This window comes from Haematobia irritans, chromosome 5 (assembly GCF_050003625.1).
Source record: "Haematobia irritans isolate KBUSLIRL chromosome 5, ASM5000362v1, whole genome shotgun sequence".
Lineage (NCBI taxonomy): Eukaryota > Metazoa > Arthropoda > Insecta > Diptera > Muscidae > Haematobia > Haematobia irritans.
In genome coordinates this window covers 136,006,982-136,022,556 of record NC_134401.1, presented here as the reverse complement: position 1 = coordinate 136,022,556, position 15,575 = coordinate 136,006,982, and the positions used below count along the sequence as shown (strand labels likewise).

At 30.0% G+C, this 15,575-nt stretch overlaps 1 protein-coding gene across 2 annotated transcripts in view; it reads left to right on the top strand.

The window, feature by feature from the left end:
• The window catches only part of LOC142241480 (G-protein coupled receptor dmsr-1), a 286,137-nt gene that overhangs the window by 35,786 nt on the left and 234,776 nt on the right, over window positions 1-15,575 (top strand). For both annotated transcript variants that reach the window (XM_075313257.1, XM_075313258.1), the window contains exon 2: window positions 1,949-1,997. The gene's annotated coding sequence lies outside the window, so the exon portion shown is untranslated. The remainder of the gene's footprint in view (window positions 1-1,948; window positions 1,998-15,575) is intronic.

The window sequence follows — 15,575 nt, the reverse complement described above, 5'->3', positions numbered from 1 at the left end:
AATTTTGGCAAAATTTTCTCTAGAAATAAAATTTTGACAAAATTTTCTAAAGAAATAAAATTTTGACAACATTTTCTAAAGAAATAAAATTTTGACAAAATTTTCTAAAGAAGTAAAATTTTGACAGAATTTTCTATAGAAATAAAATGTTGACAAAATTTTCTATAGAAATAAATTGTTGACAAAATTTTCTATAGAAATAAAATTTTGACAAAATATTCTATAGAAGTAGAATTTTTACAAAATTTTGTATAGAAATAATATTTTGACAAAATTTTCTATAGAAATAGAATTTTGGCAAAATTTTCTATAGAAATAAAATTTTGACAAAATTTTCTAAAGAAATAAAATTTTGACAACATTTTCTAAAGAAATAAAATTTTGACAAAATTTTCTAAAGAAGTAAAATTTTGACAGAATTTTCTATAGAAATAAAATGTTGACAAAATTTTCTATAGAAATAAAATTTTGACAAAATTTTCTATAGAAATAAAATTTTGACAAAATTTTCTATAGAAGTAGAATTTTGACAAAATTTTCTATAGAAATAAAATTTTGACCAAATTTTCTTAAGAAATAAAATTTTGACAAAATTTTCTAAAGAAGTAAAATTTTGACAGAATTTTCTATAGAAATAAAATTTTGACAAAATTTTCAATAGAAATAAAATGTTGACAAAATTTTTTATAGAAATAAAATTTTGACAAAATTTTCTATAGAAGTAGAATTTTGACAAAATTTGCTATAGAAATAAAATTTTGACAAAATTTTCTATAGAAATAAAATTTTGACAAAATTTTCTAAAGAAGTAAAATTTTGACAGAATTTTCTATAGAAATAAAATTTTGACAAAATTTTCAATAGAAATAAAATGTTGACAAAATTTTCTATAGAAATAAAATTTTGACAAAATTTTCTATAGAAATAAAATTTTGACAAAATTTTCTATGGAAGTAGAATTTTGAGAACATTTTCTATAGAAATAAAATTTTGAAAAAATTTTCTATAGAAATAAAATGTTGACAAAATTTGCTATAAAAATAAAATTTTGACAAAGTTTTCTGTAAAAATAAAATTTTTACAAAATTTTCTATAGAAATAGAATTTTGACAAAATTTTCAATAGAAATAAAATTTTGAGAAAATTTTTTATAGAACTTAAATCTTGAAAAATTTTTCTATAGAAATAAAATCTTGGAAAAATTTTCTATAGAAATAAAATTTTGACAATATTTTCTATAGAAATAAAATTTTGACAAAAATTTTTATAGAATAAAATCTTGACAACATTTTCAATAGAAAAAAAAAATTGACAAAATTTTCTATAGAAATAAAATTTTGAAAAAAAATCTACAGAAATAAAATCTACAGAAATAAAAATTAATTATAAATTATAATTTTTGGCTCAAGTGAAACCGTTGTAGTAACACGATTTAGCTACTCTTGATAACTTCCGTTGCATAGTTTTAGGCGGTACATGTGTCCGCTTAAAAACATAACTGGCCACAAATAAATATAGGTATTGGTAGCATAAACTTCATGAACCCACTACCCACATACTTTGGTATCAACATGTACAGAATAGAAAAGGAATTGAATAAAAAGTGGCATAACGTATTAAACAGATGGCTCAAAAATATAAAAATTATGGCATTTAATGGTCCAAAATGTACAGGGCCATGAAAAAAACTGGTAAATTTTACACTGGTTGCATACAATACAGTATTGATGAAAAATTTAAGCTATATCCTTTCGTTGAAAATGCCAAAGGATTTTAAAATATGGCCAAAAAAATCTCATTTGTATTTAGCGAAACGTTAAAAATTGAATTATATCTGTTTGCTTATTAATAAAGTAATAACATAAGTTTGCTATCAACCCAAATTAAATTGCAAATTTCAAAGATGTTTCATTTTTCGTTTACTCTTTACATTTCTTTCTCCCCACAGATTAAACTAAAGACCAAAAACTTGAAAATTTGCCTGAACACCAAAGTTGGTAAGTAATAGAATTCCTTTTATTATATACTCTCCTAATACTAACGCTATTCCAAGTACCCTATAAAGAATGATCTTTTTTTTTTGGTTCGAAAAAATTAAAAATCAACATCGTTTCTTTTGTGTGGCATACACAAGCAGCCAACCAAGCACTTTGGCAAGTGGTTGGCCATGAATAACTTTCACGTCAATGGACATTCTTCACAAAATTTCTTTCATCCAGCACACCATCCTTAAGCAACACTTGGCTTTTTCGCGGTTTTTCTTGGTTCTTCGCATCTTTTGAGTGTTGAGTGTGCTGTTGGTATTTGGTATTTGATGCCAGGAGATAACCTTGCTCAAGTAGGAGAATGGGGGAGGGATGGGACCTTTCATTTTTGAAAAACAAAAAAAAAAAACAAACTAAACTGGCATATGAGTAACACTCAGCAAGAATGAACCGTAACACACTAAGTAGGCAAGCATTACTCGTATGTCACAGATCCTGTATCGGGCATCTCATATACACACATACTCGTATGTGTGCTAAAGACACTTGGGAATATGTTATGCAGTGGTTTTGATGTTTCATGAAATCCACACCGGAAAATTTGAATTGAATAATTTCTCTGAAATAAATTTAATAAAGTTAATTATTGTAATTATTTTTAATTTCGATTTGAATTTTAGTTTAAGTGTAAAATTTAATTTTATTAATAATTATAATTAAAGTTAAAATTAAATTTTAAATTTAAACTAAAAATCAAATTGAAATTTAAATTAAAATAACTATTATTAAAACTCTAACTATAATGTCAATTTAAATTTAAATTCGATTTTAATTTTAAATTGCATTTACATTCAATTTTAATTTTATTTTTAAATTCGATTTTAATTTTAATTTTACTGCTAATTTAAAATTAAAATTCGATTTTTATTTAATTGAAAAATTTACTCTTAATTTCGATTTTAATAATAATTTTAATTATGACTTAAATTTTTACCCTTCGTTGCATGATTTTATTTTCGCATCGATAAAATTTTTTTTGGAATGTTACAACCGTTTTTTTTTTTTTTGAATCATAAATATATACCAAAACCCTATTTCATAGAGGGATTAACGTGAAAAGAATGAATGAGAAAGACAAAAAACTAACGGTAAAATGTTCAAAATAATAGAGTCATATAGGCAAAAAAGTAACATATCAGGTCATGCAACGAAGTGTTAATTTTTATTTGAATTTTATTTTAAATTTTAAATTTAATTACATACAAAGAAAATTTCATTAAAATTGAGCCAATGAAATTTTTCATTGATATTCATTAATACAATGAAATAAATCTTAATAGTACGAAACGTTACGTTGATTAACAGAAAATTCGTTATAATAACGAAAAAATTTCATTGTATTAACGAATTTGTTTCATTGGCTCACTTTTAATGAAACATTTCGTTAAAATAACGAAACTTTTTTTATCGGTGTGTGTAATTATATTTTTAAGTTTTATTTAAAGTTCAGTTTAAATTCAAAATTTAATTTTAACTTTAATTAAAATTTTAATTTTGGAATTTTAGTTTTTAGTTTAATTCTTATTTGAAATTTAGTTTAAATTTAAATTTTGATATTAATTTTAATAATAAATTCGATTTATAATAATAAATTTATTTGAAATTTAGTTTAAATTTTAATATTAATTTTAATGATAAATTCGATTTGAATATTAATTTCAGCGCTATTTTATATGAAATTTAGTTAAATTTAAATTTTAATATTAATTTTAATGATAAAATCGATTTGAATATTAATTTCAGCGCTATTTTATATGAAATTTAGTTAAAATTTAAAATTTATTTTTAATAATATTTAGCTTAAATTAAAAAATTAATTTTAATTTTAATTTTAACTTTAATTATAATTTTAATTTTAATTTTTATTGGAATTTTAGTTTAAATTTAAAATTTCATTTTAATTGTAATTTTTATTTGAATATTAGTATAAATTAATTACAATTTTATTTTCAATTTTTATTTGAATTTTAGTCTAAATTTAAAAATTGATTATATTTTTATTTTTTATTTGAATTGTAGTTTACATTCAAAATATAATTTTTAGTACAATTTTAAGTTTTAATTACTTTTTTGGAAACTTAGTTTAAGTTTTAATATTCATTTTAATTTAAAATTTTAAGTTTTATTTAAATATAGGTTTAAATTTAAAGTTTAATTTTAATCATTTTTTAAATTTTATTTGAATATTAGTTTAAATTTAAAAATTATTTTATTTTTTTTAAATTTCAATTAAATTTAAATTAAGTTTAAATTTAAAATTTAAGTTTAATTTTTAATTTAATTTTAGTTTTAGATTAAATTTAAAATTTAGTTTTAATAGTAGTTTTAATAGTAGTTTTAATATTAATTTATATTTGAATTTTTGTTTAAATTTAAAATTTTTTTTAATAACAATTTTATTTGTAATTTTTATTTGAATTTTAGTCTGAATTGAAAAATTTAGTTTAAATTTAAAATTTAATTTTAATAATATTTTCAAATTTTATTTGAATTTTAGTTTAAATTTAAAAATTAATTTTAACTTTAACTTTAATTATAATTATAATTACAATTTTTTATTGGAATTTTAGTTTAAATTTAAAATTTAATTTTAATTGTATTTTTAATTTTAATTTTTATTTGAATATTAATATAAATTTAAAATTATTATTAATTACAATTTTATTTTCAATTTTTATCTGAATTTTAGTCTAAATTTAAAAATTGATTATATTTTTATTTTTTATTTGAATTGTAGTTTACATTCAAAATATAATTTTTAGTACAATTTTAAGTTTTAATTACTTTTTTGGAAATTTAGTTTAAGTTTTAATATTAATTTTAATTTAAAATTGTAAGTTTTATTTAAATATAGGTTTAAATTTAAAGTTTAATTTTCATTATTTTTTAAATTTTATTTGAATATTAGTTTAAATTTAAAAATTATTTTATTTTTTTTTTAAATTTCAATTAAATTTAAATTAACTTTAAATTTAAAATTTAAGTTTAATTTTTAATTTAATTTTAGTTTTAGACTAAATTTAAAATTTAGTTTTAATAGTATTTTTAATATTAATTTGTATTTGAATTTTTGTCTAAATTAAAAATTATTTTTAATTACTATTTTATTTGTAAGTTTTATTTGAATTTTAGTCTAAATTGAAAAATTTAGTTTAAATTTAAAATTTAATTTTAATTTTTTAATATTTTCAAATTTTATTTGAATTTTAGTTTAAATTTAAAAATTAATTTTAATTTTAACTTTAATGGCTTTCGCTTTTCCAAATCCGAATTGCCGGGCTTCACGCTTGACACCTGCCATCAGATTTTGTACAGCCACCTTGTCCACCTTCTTCGCCGCAGAAAGCCAGTTTGCCTTGAACTGCTGCTCGTCCTTAGCAGTTTTTTTTTTGATCTTCTTTAGGTTCCGCTTGGCAATAGCCCAGTATTTCTCAATTGGGCGGAGCTCTGGCGTGTTGGGAGGGTTCTTGTCCTTGGGAACCATCTGCACATTGTTGGCGGCGTACCACTCCATGGCCTTTTTCCCGTAATGGCAAGATGCCAAATCCGGCCAAAACAGTACGGAACAACCGTGTTTCTTCAGGAAAGGCAGCAGACGTTTATTCAAACACTCTTTCACGTAAATTTCTTGGTTGACAGTCCCGGAAGCTATGAAAATGCTGCTTTTCAAGCCACAGGTACAGATGGCTTGCCAAACCAGATATTTCTTTGCGAACTTTGACAGTTTTATGTGCTTGAAAATATCTGCTACCTTTCCCCTTCCTTTTGCCGTATAAAACTCCTGTCCCGGAAGCTGCTTGTAGTCGGCTTTGACGTAGGTTTCGTCGTCTATTACCACGCAGTCAAACTTCGTCAGCATCGTCGTGTACAGCCTCCGGGATCGCGCTTTGGCCGTCGTATTTTGTTTATCATCGCGATTTGGAGTCACTACCTTCTTGTAAGTTGATAGTCCGCCTCGTTTTGTGGCTCGATGCACGGTTGTAGACGATACACCCAGCTTATTTGCGGCATCTAAGAGAGAGAGGTTAGGGTTTCGCTTGAAACTACCGGCAACTCTCTTTGTCGTCTCAGCGGCTTCCGGTTTTCGATTTCGCCCCGATCCAGACTTCCTGGCTGTCGACAAACGTTCCCCAAACACTTTAATTACATTTGTAACGGTTGATTTGGTAACTTTTAGCGATTTTGTCAGCTTTGCGTGCGAGTAGCTCGGATTGTCGCGATGCGCGAGCAAAATTTTGATACGCTGCTCTTCTTGCTTGGACGGCATTTTGACAACTGAAGAGTGAATTCCAAAATCGAAATAGGAGCAACATTCTACACACACACACCTTCAAAATGAGGGGTGTTCAGGTTTTTTAAATGCAAAATTGTAAGAAATACGTCAAGTTTATATTGATCAAATTTTGACCGTATCACCCTTTAGTAGAATTATTGACCTCGAAGCGTGTTGTGTCGACTGACGGCATCTGATATTTCCTTAAGAATTTTTTTTGATAACTATTTTAATTTTTATTTTAATTTTAGTTATAATTTTAATCTTAACTTTAATTATAATTTTACTAAACTTATTTTTAATTTTAATTGTATTTTTAATTTTTATTTGAATGTTAGTTTTAATTTAAAATTATTTTTAATTAAAATTGTATTTTTAATTTTTAGTTGAGTTTTAGTTTTTTGTTTTAAATTATTATTTAACCTGTTATTTGAATTTTTGTTTAAATTGAAATTTAATTTAATTTGGATTAAATTTAAGTAAAATTAGTTTATTAAAAAAATAAAAATAATTTAGGCTGATAACTAAATACACAGTTTCATGAAGCCTTATTTAGCTGTAAATTTTTATCGGAATTTTAGTTTAAATTTAAAATTTAATTTAATTTGAATTAAATTAAATTAATAAATTAAATTTAAATTAGTTAGAAAAAACAAGTAAGGAAAGTCTAAAGTCGGGCGGGACCGACTATATTATACCCTGCACCACTTTGTAGATCTAAATTTTCGATACCATATCACATCCGTCAAATGTGTTGGGTGCTATATAAAGGTTCGTCCCAAATACATACATTTAAATATCACTTGATTTGGACAGAATTTGATAGACTTTTACAAAACCTATAGACTCAAAATTTAAGTTGGCTAATGCACTAGGGTGGAACACAATTTTAGTAAAAAACAAGTAAGGAAAGTCTAAAGTCGGGCGGGACCGACTATATTATACCCTGCACCACTTTGTAGATCTAAATTTTCGATACCATATCACATCCGTCAAATGTGTTGGGTGCTATATAAAGGTTCGTCCCAAATACATACATTTAAATATCACTTGATTTGGACAGAATTTGATAGACTTTTACAAAACCTATAGACTCAAAATTTAAGTTGGCTAATGCACTAGGGTGGAACACAATTTTAGTAAAAAAATATGGGAAACATTTAAATCTGAAGCAATTTTAAGGAAACTTCGCAAAAGTTTATTTATGATTTATCGCTCGATATATATGTATTACAAGTTTAGGAAAATTAGAGTCAGTTTTACAGCTTTTCGACTAAGCAGTGGTGATTTTACAAGGAAAATGTTGGTATTTTGACCATTTTTGTCGAAATCAGAAAAACATATATATGGGAGCTATATCTAAATCTTAACCGATTTCAACCAAATTTGGCAGGCATAGCTAGAATGCTAAATCTACTCCCTGTGCAAAATTTCAACCAAATTGGGCCAAAACTCGGGCTTCTGGGGCCATATAAGTCCATATCGGGCGAAAAATATATATGGAAGCTATATCTAAATCTGAATCGATTTCAACCAAATTTGGCACACATAGCTACAATGCTAAATCTACTTCTTGTGCAAAATTTCAACTAAATCGGAGCAAAAAATTGGCCTCTGTGGTCATATGAGTGTAAATCGGGCGAAAGCTATATATGGGAGCTATATATAAATCTGAACCGATTTCAATCAAATTTGGCACGCATAGCTAGAATGCTAAATCTACTCCCTGTGCAAAATTTCAACCAAATTGGGTCAAAACTCTAGCTTTTAGGACCATATTAGTCCATATCGGGCGAAAGATATATATGGGAGCTATATCTAAATCTGAACCGATTTCAATCAAATTTTGCACACTTGACTACACTACTAATTGTACTCCTAATGCAAAATTTCAACCAAATTCGGCCAAAAATCTGGCTTCTGGGGCCATATAAGTCCATATCGGGCGAAAAATATATATGGGAGCTATATCTAAATCTGAACCGATTTCAATCAAATTTTGCACACTTGACTATACGACTAAGTGTTATGCTAATACAAAATTTCAAGCAAATCGGTATAAAACTCTGGCTGCTGGGTCCATATTAGTGCATATCGGGCGAAAGATATATATGGGAGCTATATCTTAATCTAAACCGATTTCAATAAAATTTGGCATACTTGACTATAGTACTAATTGTTCTTCTTGTGCAAAATTTTAAGCAAATTAGGGTAAAACTCTGGATTCTGGGGCCATATAAGTCCATATCGGGCGAAATATATATATGGGAGCTATATCTAAATCTGAACCGATTTCTTCCAAAATCAATAGGGATCTATTCTGAGCCAAAACACATACTTGTGCCAAATTTGAAGTCGATTGGACTAAAACTGCGACCTAGACTTTGATTACAAAAATGTGTTCACGGACAGACGGACAGACGGACAGACGGACAGACGGACAGACGGACATCGCTATATCGACTCAGGAACCCACCCTGAGCATTTTTGCCAAAGACACCATGTGTCTATCTCGTCTCCTTCTGGGTGTTGCAAACATATGCACTAACTTATAATACCCTGTTCCACAGTGTGGAGCAGGGTATAAATATGGGAAACATTTAAATCTGAAGCAATTTTAAGGAAACTTCGCAAAAGTTTATTTATGATTTATCGCTCGATATATATGTATTACAAGTTTAGGAAAATTAGAGTCAGTTTTACAGCTTTTCGACTAAGCAGTGGTGATTTTACAAGGAAAATGTTGGTATTTTGACCATTTTTGTCGAAATCAGAAAAACATATATATGGGAGCTATATCTAAATCTTAACCGATTTCAACCAAATTTGGCAGGCATAGCTACAATGCTAATTCTATTCCATGTGCAAAATTTCAACTAAATCGGAGCAAAAAATTGGCCTCTGTGGTCATATGAGTGTAAATCGGGCGAAAGCTATATATGGGAGCTATATATAAATCTGAACCGATTTCAATCAAATTTGGCAGGCATAGCTAGAATGCTAAATCTACTCCCTGTGCAAAATTTCAACCAAATTGGGCCAAAACTCGGGCTTCTGGGGCCATATAAGTCCATATCGGGCGAAAAATATATATGGAAGCTATATCTAAATCTGAATCGATTTCAACCAAATTTGGCACACATAGCTACAATGCTAAATCTACTTCTTGTGCAAAATTTCAACTAAATCGGAGCAAAAAATTGGCCTCTGTGGTCATATGAGTGTAAATCGGGCGAAAGCTATATATGGGAGCTATATATAAATCTGAACCGATTTCAATCAAATTTGGCACGCATAGCTAGAATGCTAAATCTACTCCCTGTGCAAAATTTCAACCAAATTGGGTCAAAACTCTAGCTTTTAGGACCATATTAGTCCATATCGGGCGAAAGATATATATGGGAGCTATATCTAAATCTGAACCGATTTCAATCAAATTTTGCACACTTGACTACACTACTAATTGTACTCCTAATGCAAAATTTCAACCAAATTCGGCCAAAAATCTGGCTTCTGGGGCCATATAAGTCCATATCGGGCGAAAAATATATATGGGAGCTATATCTAAATCTGAACCGATTTCAATCAAATTTTGCACACTTGACTATACGACTAAGTGTTATGCTAATACAAAATTTCAAGCAAATCGGTATAAAACTCTGGCTGCTGGGTCCATATTAGTGCATATCGGGCGAAAGATATATATGGGAGCTATATCTTAATCTAAACCGATTTCAATAAAATTTGGCATACTTGACTATAGTACTAATTGTTCTTCTTGTGCAAAATTTTAAGCAAATTAGGGTAAAACTCTGGATTCTGGGGCCATATAAGTCCATATCGGGCGAAATATATATATGGGAGCTATATCTAAATCTGAACCGATTTCTTCCAAAATCAATAGGGATCTATTCTGAGCCAAAACACATACTTGTGCCAAATTTGAAGTCGATTGGACTAAAACTGCGACCTAGACTTTGATTACAAAAATGTGTTCACGGACAGACGGACAGACGGACAGACGGACAGACGGACATCGCTATATCGACTCAGGAACCCACCCTGAGCATTTTTGCCAAAGACACCATGTGTCTATCTCGTCTCCTTCTGGGTGTTGCAAACATATGCACTAACTTATAATACCCTGTTCCACAGTGTGGAGCAGGGTATAAAAACAACAAAATGATAGTCGTTAAAGTAAATGCACAGTTTCACTGTGCATTATTTAGCTGTTGTTGTTATGGAAATGTGATCATCCTAGCTGGATGGCATTGAGAAATTTCCCCTTTCTGGGAAATATGGAAATGTATATTTTCATTAGCTCAAAAGGACTCCCATCACGTTATACCTTTTCTATCCCAAGATATTCCTCATAAAAGAAACGCTTAAAAACTATGGAAATAAGTTGCGCCGTTTTTTAAATTCACCGTCACAAAGATGATGATGATAAAATGCAGATTCACATAAGCTCATCGTTGAATTCTGAGATCTACCTCTTGTAAATGCTTCTACGAAATTGATTCTAAATGAGATTTCCAGGGAATTTTCGTTTTTTAATTTTTTCAATTTAGCTTTTTTTATTGGAGAGTCTCCATAAAAACTGTTGACATATGAATGTTAACATATTCGAAGGCTATAACATTTAAAAATTACAGATTTATACAAGAAAAACAAAACAATGCGAAACCCATTCAACCGTGAATGTCAAGGTTAAATGGCTCTGAAGTCTGCCACCAACGCGATTGAAGAGAATAATGACAAGCCTTTGTTCGGGTTCGCAATTGGAAGAGACATCATTGCCATAAATGCCAATGACATTTGAACAACCAAGAATCTCATAAACCACCATAAAAGTCCAACATATACCACTAACCACATATGTACCTTCATAAATTTTCCACAGGATCAACAAATTCAATTATCACTCTGACATATTTAACAAATTGCCTGTCATGTTTCGATTTTGAGATTATGATTGCACTTTGCCACGAAAAGCTACAGTCTCCGCACCATTCAACATCCAAAAATATTTACAATTGATGTGTCGTGAGTGCATGAATAAATTCCATTTTCATGTGAAAATTTCATTTGGTGAAAATTTTTCAGAGAGAGCAAAATCAATCTCATGTTCCACACTCAACCATCAAAAATGGCATGGAGCAGGTATCAAATAAAAACAAGTAAGGAAAGTCTAAAGTCGGGCGGGACCGACTATATTATACCCTGCACCACTTTGTAGATCTAAATTTTCGATACCATATCACATCCGTCAAATGTGTTGGGTGCTATATAAAGGTTCGTCCCAAATACATACATTTAAATATCACTTGATTTGGACAGAATTTGATAGACTTTTACAAAACCTATAGACTCAAAATTTAAGTTGGCTAATGCACTAGGGTGGAACACAATTTTAGTAAAAAAATATGGGAAACATTTAAATCTGAAGCAATTTTAAGGAAACTTCGCAAAAGTTTATTTATGATTTATCGCTCGATATATATGTATTACAAGTTTAGGAAAATTAGAGTCAGTTTTACAGCTTTTCGACTAAGCAGTGGTGATTTTACAAGGAAAATGTTGGTATTTTGACCATTTTTGTCGAAATCAGAAAAACATATATATGGGAGCTATATCTAAATCTTAACCGATTTCAACCAAATTTGGCAGGCATAGCTACAATGCTAATTCTATTCCATGTGCAAAATTTCAACTAAATCGGAGCAAAAAATTGGCCTCTGTGGTCATATGAGTGTAAATCGGGCGAAAGCTATATATGGGAGCTATATATAAATCTGAACCGATTTCAATCAAATTTGGCAGGCATAGCTAGAATGCTAAATCTACTCCCTGTGCAAAATTTCAACCAAATTGGGCCAAAACTCGGGCTTCTGGGGCCATATAAGTCCATATCGGGCGAAAAATATATATGGAAGCTATATCTAAATCTGAATCGATTTCAACCAAATTTGGCACACATAGCTACAATGCTAAATCTACTTCTTGTGCAAAATTTCAACTAAATCGGAGCAAAAAATTGGCCTCTGTGGTCATATGAGTGTAAATCGGGCGAAAGCTATATATGGGAGCTATATATAAATCTGAACCGATTTCAATCAAATTTGGCACGCATAGCTAGAATGCTAAATCTACTCCCTGTGCAAAATTTCAACCAAATTGGGTCAAAACTCTAGCTTTTAGGACCATATTAGTCCATATCGGGCGAAAGATATATATGGGAGCTATATCTAAATCTGAACCGATTTCAATCAAATTTTGCACACTTGACTACACTACTAATTGTACTCCTAATGCAAAATTTCAACCAAATTCGGCCAAAAATCTGGCTTCTGGGGCCATATAAGTCCATATCGGGCGAAAAATATATATGGGAGCTATATCTAAATCTGAACCGATTTCAATCAAATTTTGCACACTTGACTATACGACTAAGTGTTATGCTAATACAAAATTTCAAGCAAATCGGTATAAAACTCTGGCTGCTGGGTCCATATTAGTGCATATCGGGCGAAAGATATATATGGGAGCTATATCTTAATCTAAACCGATTTCAATAAAATTTGGCATACTTGACTATAGTACTAATTGTTCTTCTTGTGCAAATTTTTAAGCAAATTAGGGTAAAACTCTGGATTCTGGGGCCATATAAGTCCATATCGGGCGAAATATATATATGGGAGCTATATCTAAATCTGAACCGATTTCTTCCAAAATCAATAGGGATCTATTCTGAGCCAAAACACATACTTGTGCCAAATTTGAAGTCGATTGGACTAAAACTGCGACCTAGACTTTGATTACAAAAATGTGTTCACGGACAGACGGACAGACGGACAGACGGACAGACGGACAGACGGACATCGCTATATCGACTCAGGAACCCACCCTGAGCATTTTTGCCAAAGACACCATGTGTCTATCTCGTCTCCTTCTGGGTGTTGCAAACATATGCACTAACTTATAATACCCTGTTCCACAGTGTGGAGCAGGGTATAAATATGGGAAACATTTAAATCTGAAGCAATTTTAAGGAAACTTCGCAAAAGTTTATTTATGATTTATCGCTCGATATATATGTATTACAAGTTTAGGAAAATTAGAGTCAGTTTTACAGCTTTTCGACTAAGCAGTGGTGATTTTACAAGGAAAATGTTGGTATTTTGACCATTTTTGTCGAAATCAGAAAAACATATATATGGGAGCTATATCTAAATCTTAACCGATTTCAACCAAATTTGGCAGGCATAGCTACAATGCTAATTCTATTCCATGTGCAAAATTTCAACTAAATCGGAGCAAAAAATTGGCCTCTGTGGTCATATGAGTGTAAATCGGGCGAAAGCTATATATGGGAGCTATATATAAATCTGAACCGATTTCAATCAAATTTGGCAGGCATAGCTAGAATGCTAAATCTACTCCCTGTGCAAAATTTCAACCAAATTGGGCCAAAACTCGGGCTTCTGGGGCCATATAAGTCCATATCGGGCGAAAAATATATATGGAAGCTATATCTAAATCTGAATCGATTTCAACCAAATTTGGCACACATAGCTACAATGCTAAATCTACTTCTTGTGCAAAATTTCAACTAAATCGGAGCAAAAAATTGGCCTCTGTGGTCATATGAGTGTAAATCGGGCGAAAGCTATATATGGGAGCTATATATAAATCTGAACCGATTTCAATCAAATTTGGCACGCATAGCTAGAATGCTAAATCTACTCCCTGTGCAAAATTTCAACCAAATTGGGTCAAAACTCTAGCTTTTAGGACCATATTAGTCCATATCGGGCGAAAGATATATATGGGAGCTATATCTAAATCTGAACCGATTTCAATCAAATTTTGCACACTTGACTACACTACTAATTGTACTCCTAATGCAAAATTTCAACCAAATTCGGCCAAAAATCTGGCTTCTGGGGCCATATAAGTCCATATCGGGCGAAAAATATATATGGGAGCTATATCTAAATCTGAACCGATTTCAATCAAATTTTGCACACTTGACTATACGACTAAGTGTTATGCTAATACAAAATTTCAAGCAAATCGGTATAAAACTCTGGCTGCTGGGTCCATATTAGTGCATATCGGGCGAAAGATATATATGGGAGCTATATCTTAATCTAAACCGATTTCAATAAAATTTGGCATACTTGACTATAGTACTAATTGTTCTTCTTGTGCAAAATTTTAAGCAAATTAGGGTAAAACTCTGGATTCTGGGGCCATATAAGTCCATATCGGGCGAAATATATATATGGGAGCTATATCTAAATCTGAACCGATTTCTTCCAAAATCAATAGGGATCTATTCTGAGCCAAAACACATACTTGTGCCAAATTTGAAGTCGATTGGACTAAAACTGCGACCTAGACTTTGATTACAAAAATGTGTTCACGAACAGACGGACAGACGGACATCGCTATATCGACTCAGGAACCCACCCTGAGCATTTTTGCCAAAGACACCATGTGTCTATCTCGTCTCCTTCTGGGTGTTGCAAACATATGCACTAACTTATAATACCCTGTTCCACAGTGTGGAGCAGGGTATAAAAAACGAATTTGAAATACGTGTCATTACCAAATTAAATAAGATAATGCATTCGACTCATGTTTCGATATGTAAGACATTTAGATAATTTTATAAATATACTAGCGTAACCCGGCCCGCTTCGCTGCGCCTTCCGAAGCGTATTTGGAGGAACATTTTGCATTAACTTAGTCAACTATATTCTTCGTGCTGAAAACAAATTCGAAAAGATTTCAATTCTTTTAAACAAATCGGACTACTTGATTTTTCGTTTATAGGTACAAATACGGCGGGAGAGGGTGTACCCTTTCCTCCAGATTTTTTTAATAATGTTCTGTATTCAAGTAGTTCGACAATATTCTATATTTCTTGTGAATTTTAAGTGGGGTTTGTCAAGGAAAGGTATCCTTCTCCTCAACATATCTGAAAATTAAGCACTATATTATAATAACATACAAAGAATTACTGTTTCCCATCCAATAAATCGGAAAAAGCAAAAGTAGTAAAAAAATGTACCACATTAAAATTTGCTAAAATGTTGGAAAATGATGCACCCTCTACGTTGGCTGCCAATTTCATGTAAATTTAAGTTCTTTACTAAAAAGAAGTCTGGCAGAGGTCTGTGCAAAAATCATAAAATTATGTAGCGAGTTCCCATTTACGGACAACCCTCAACTTTCAATTTAAGAAAAAA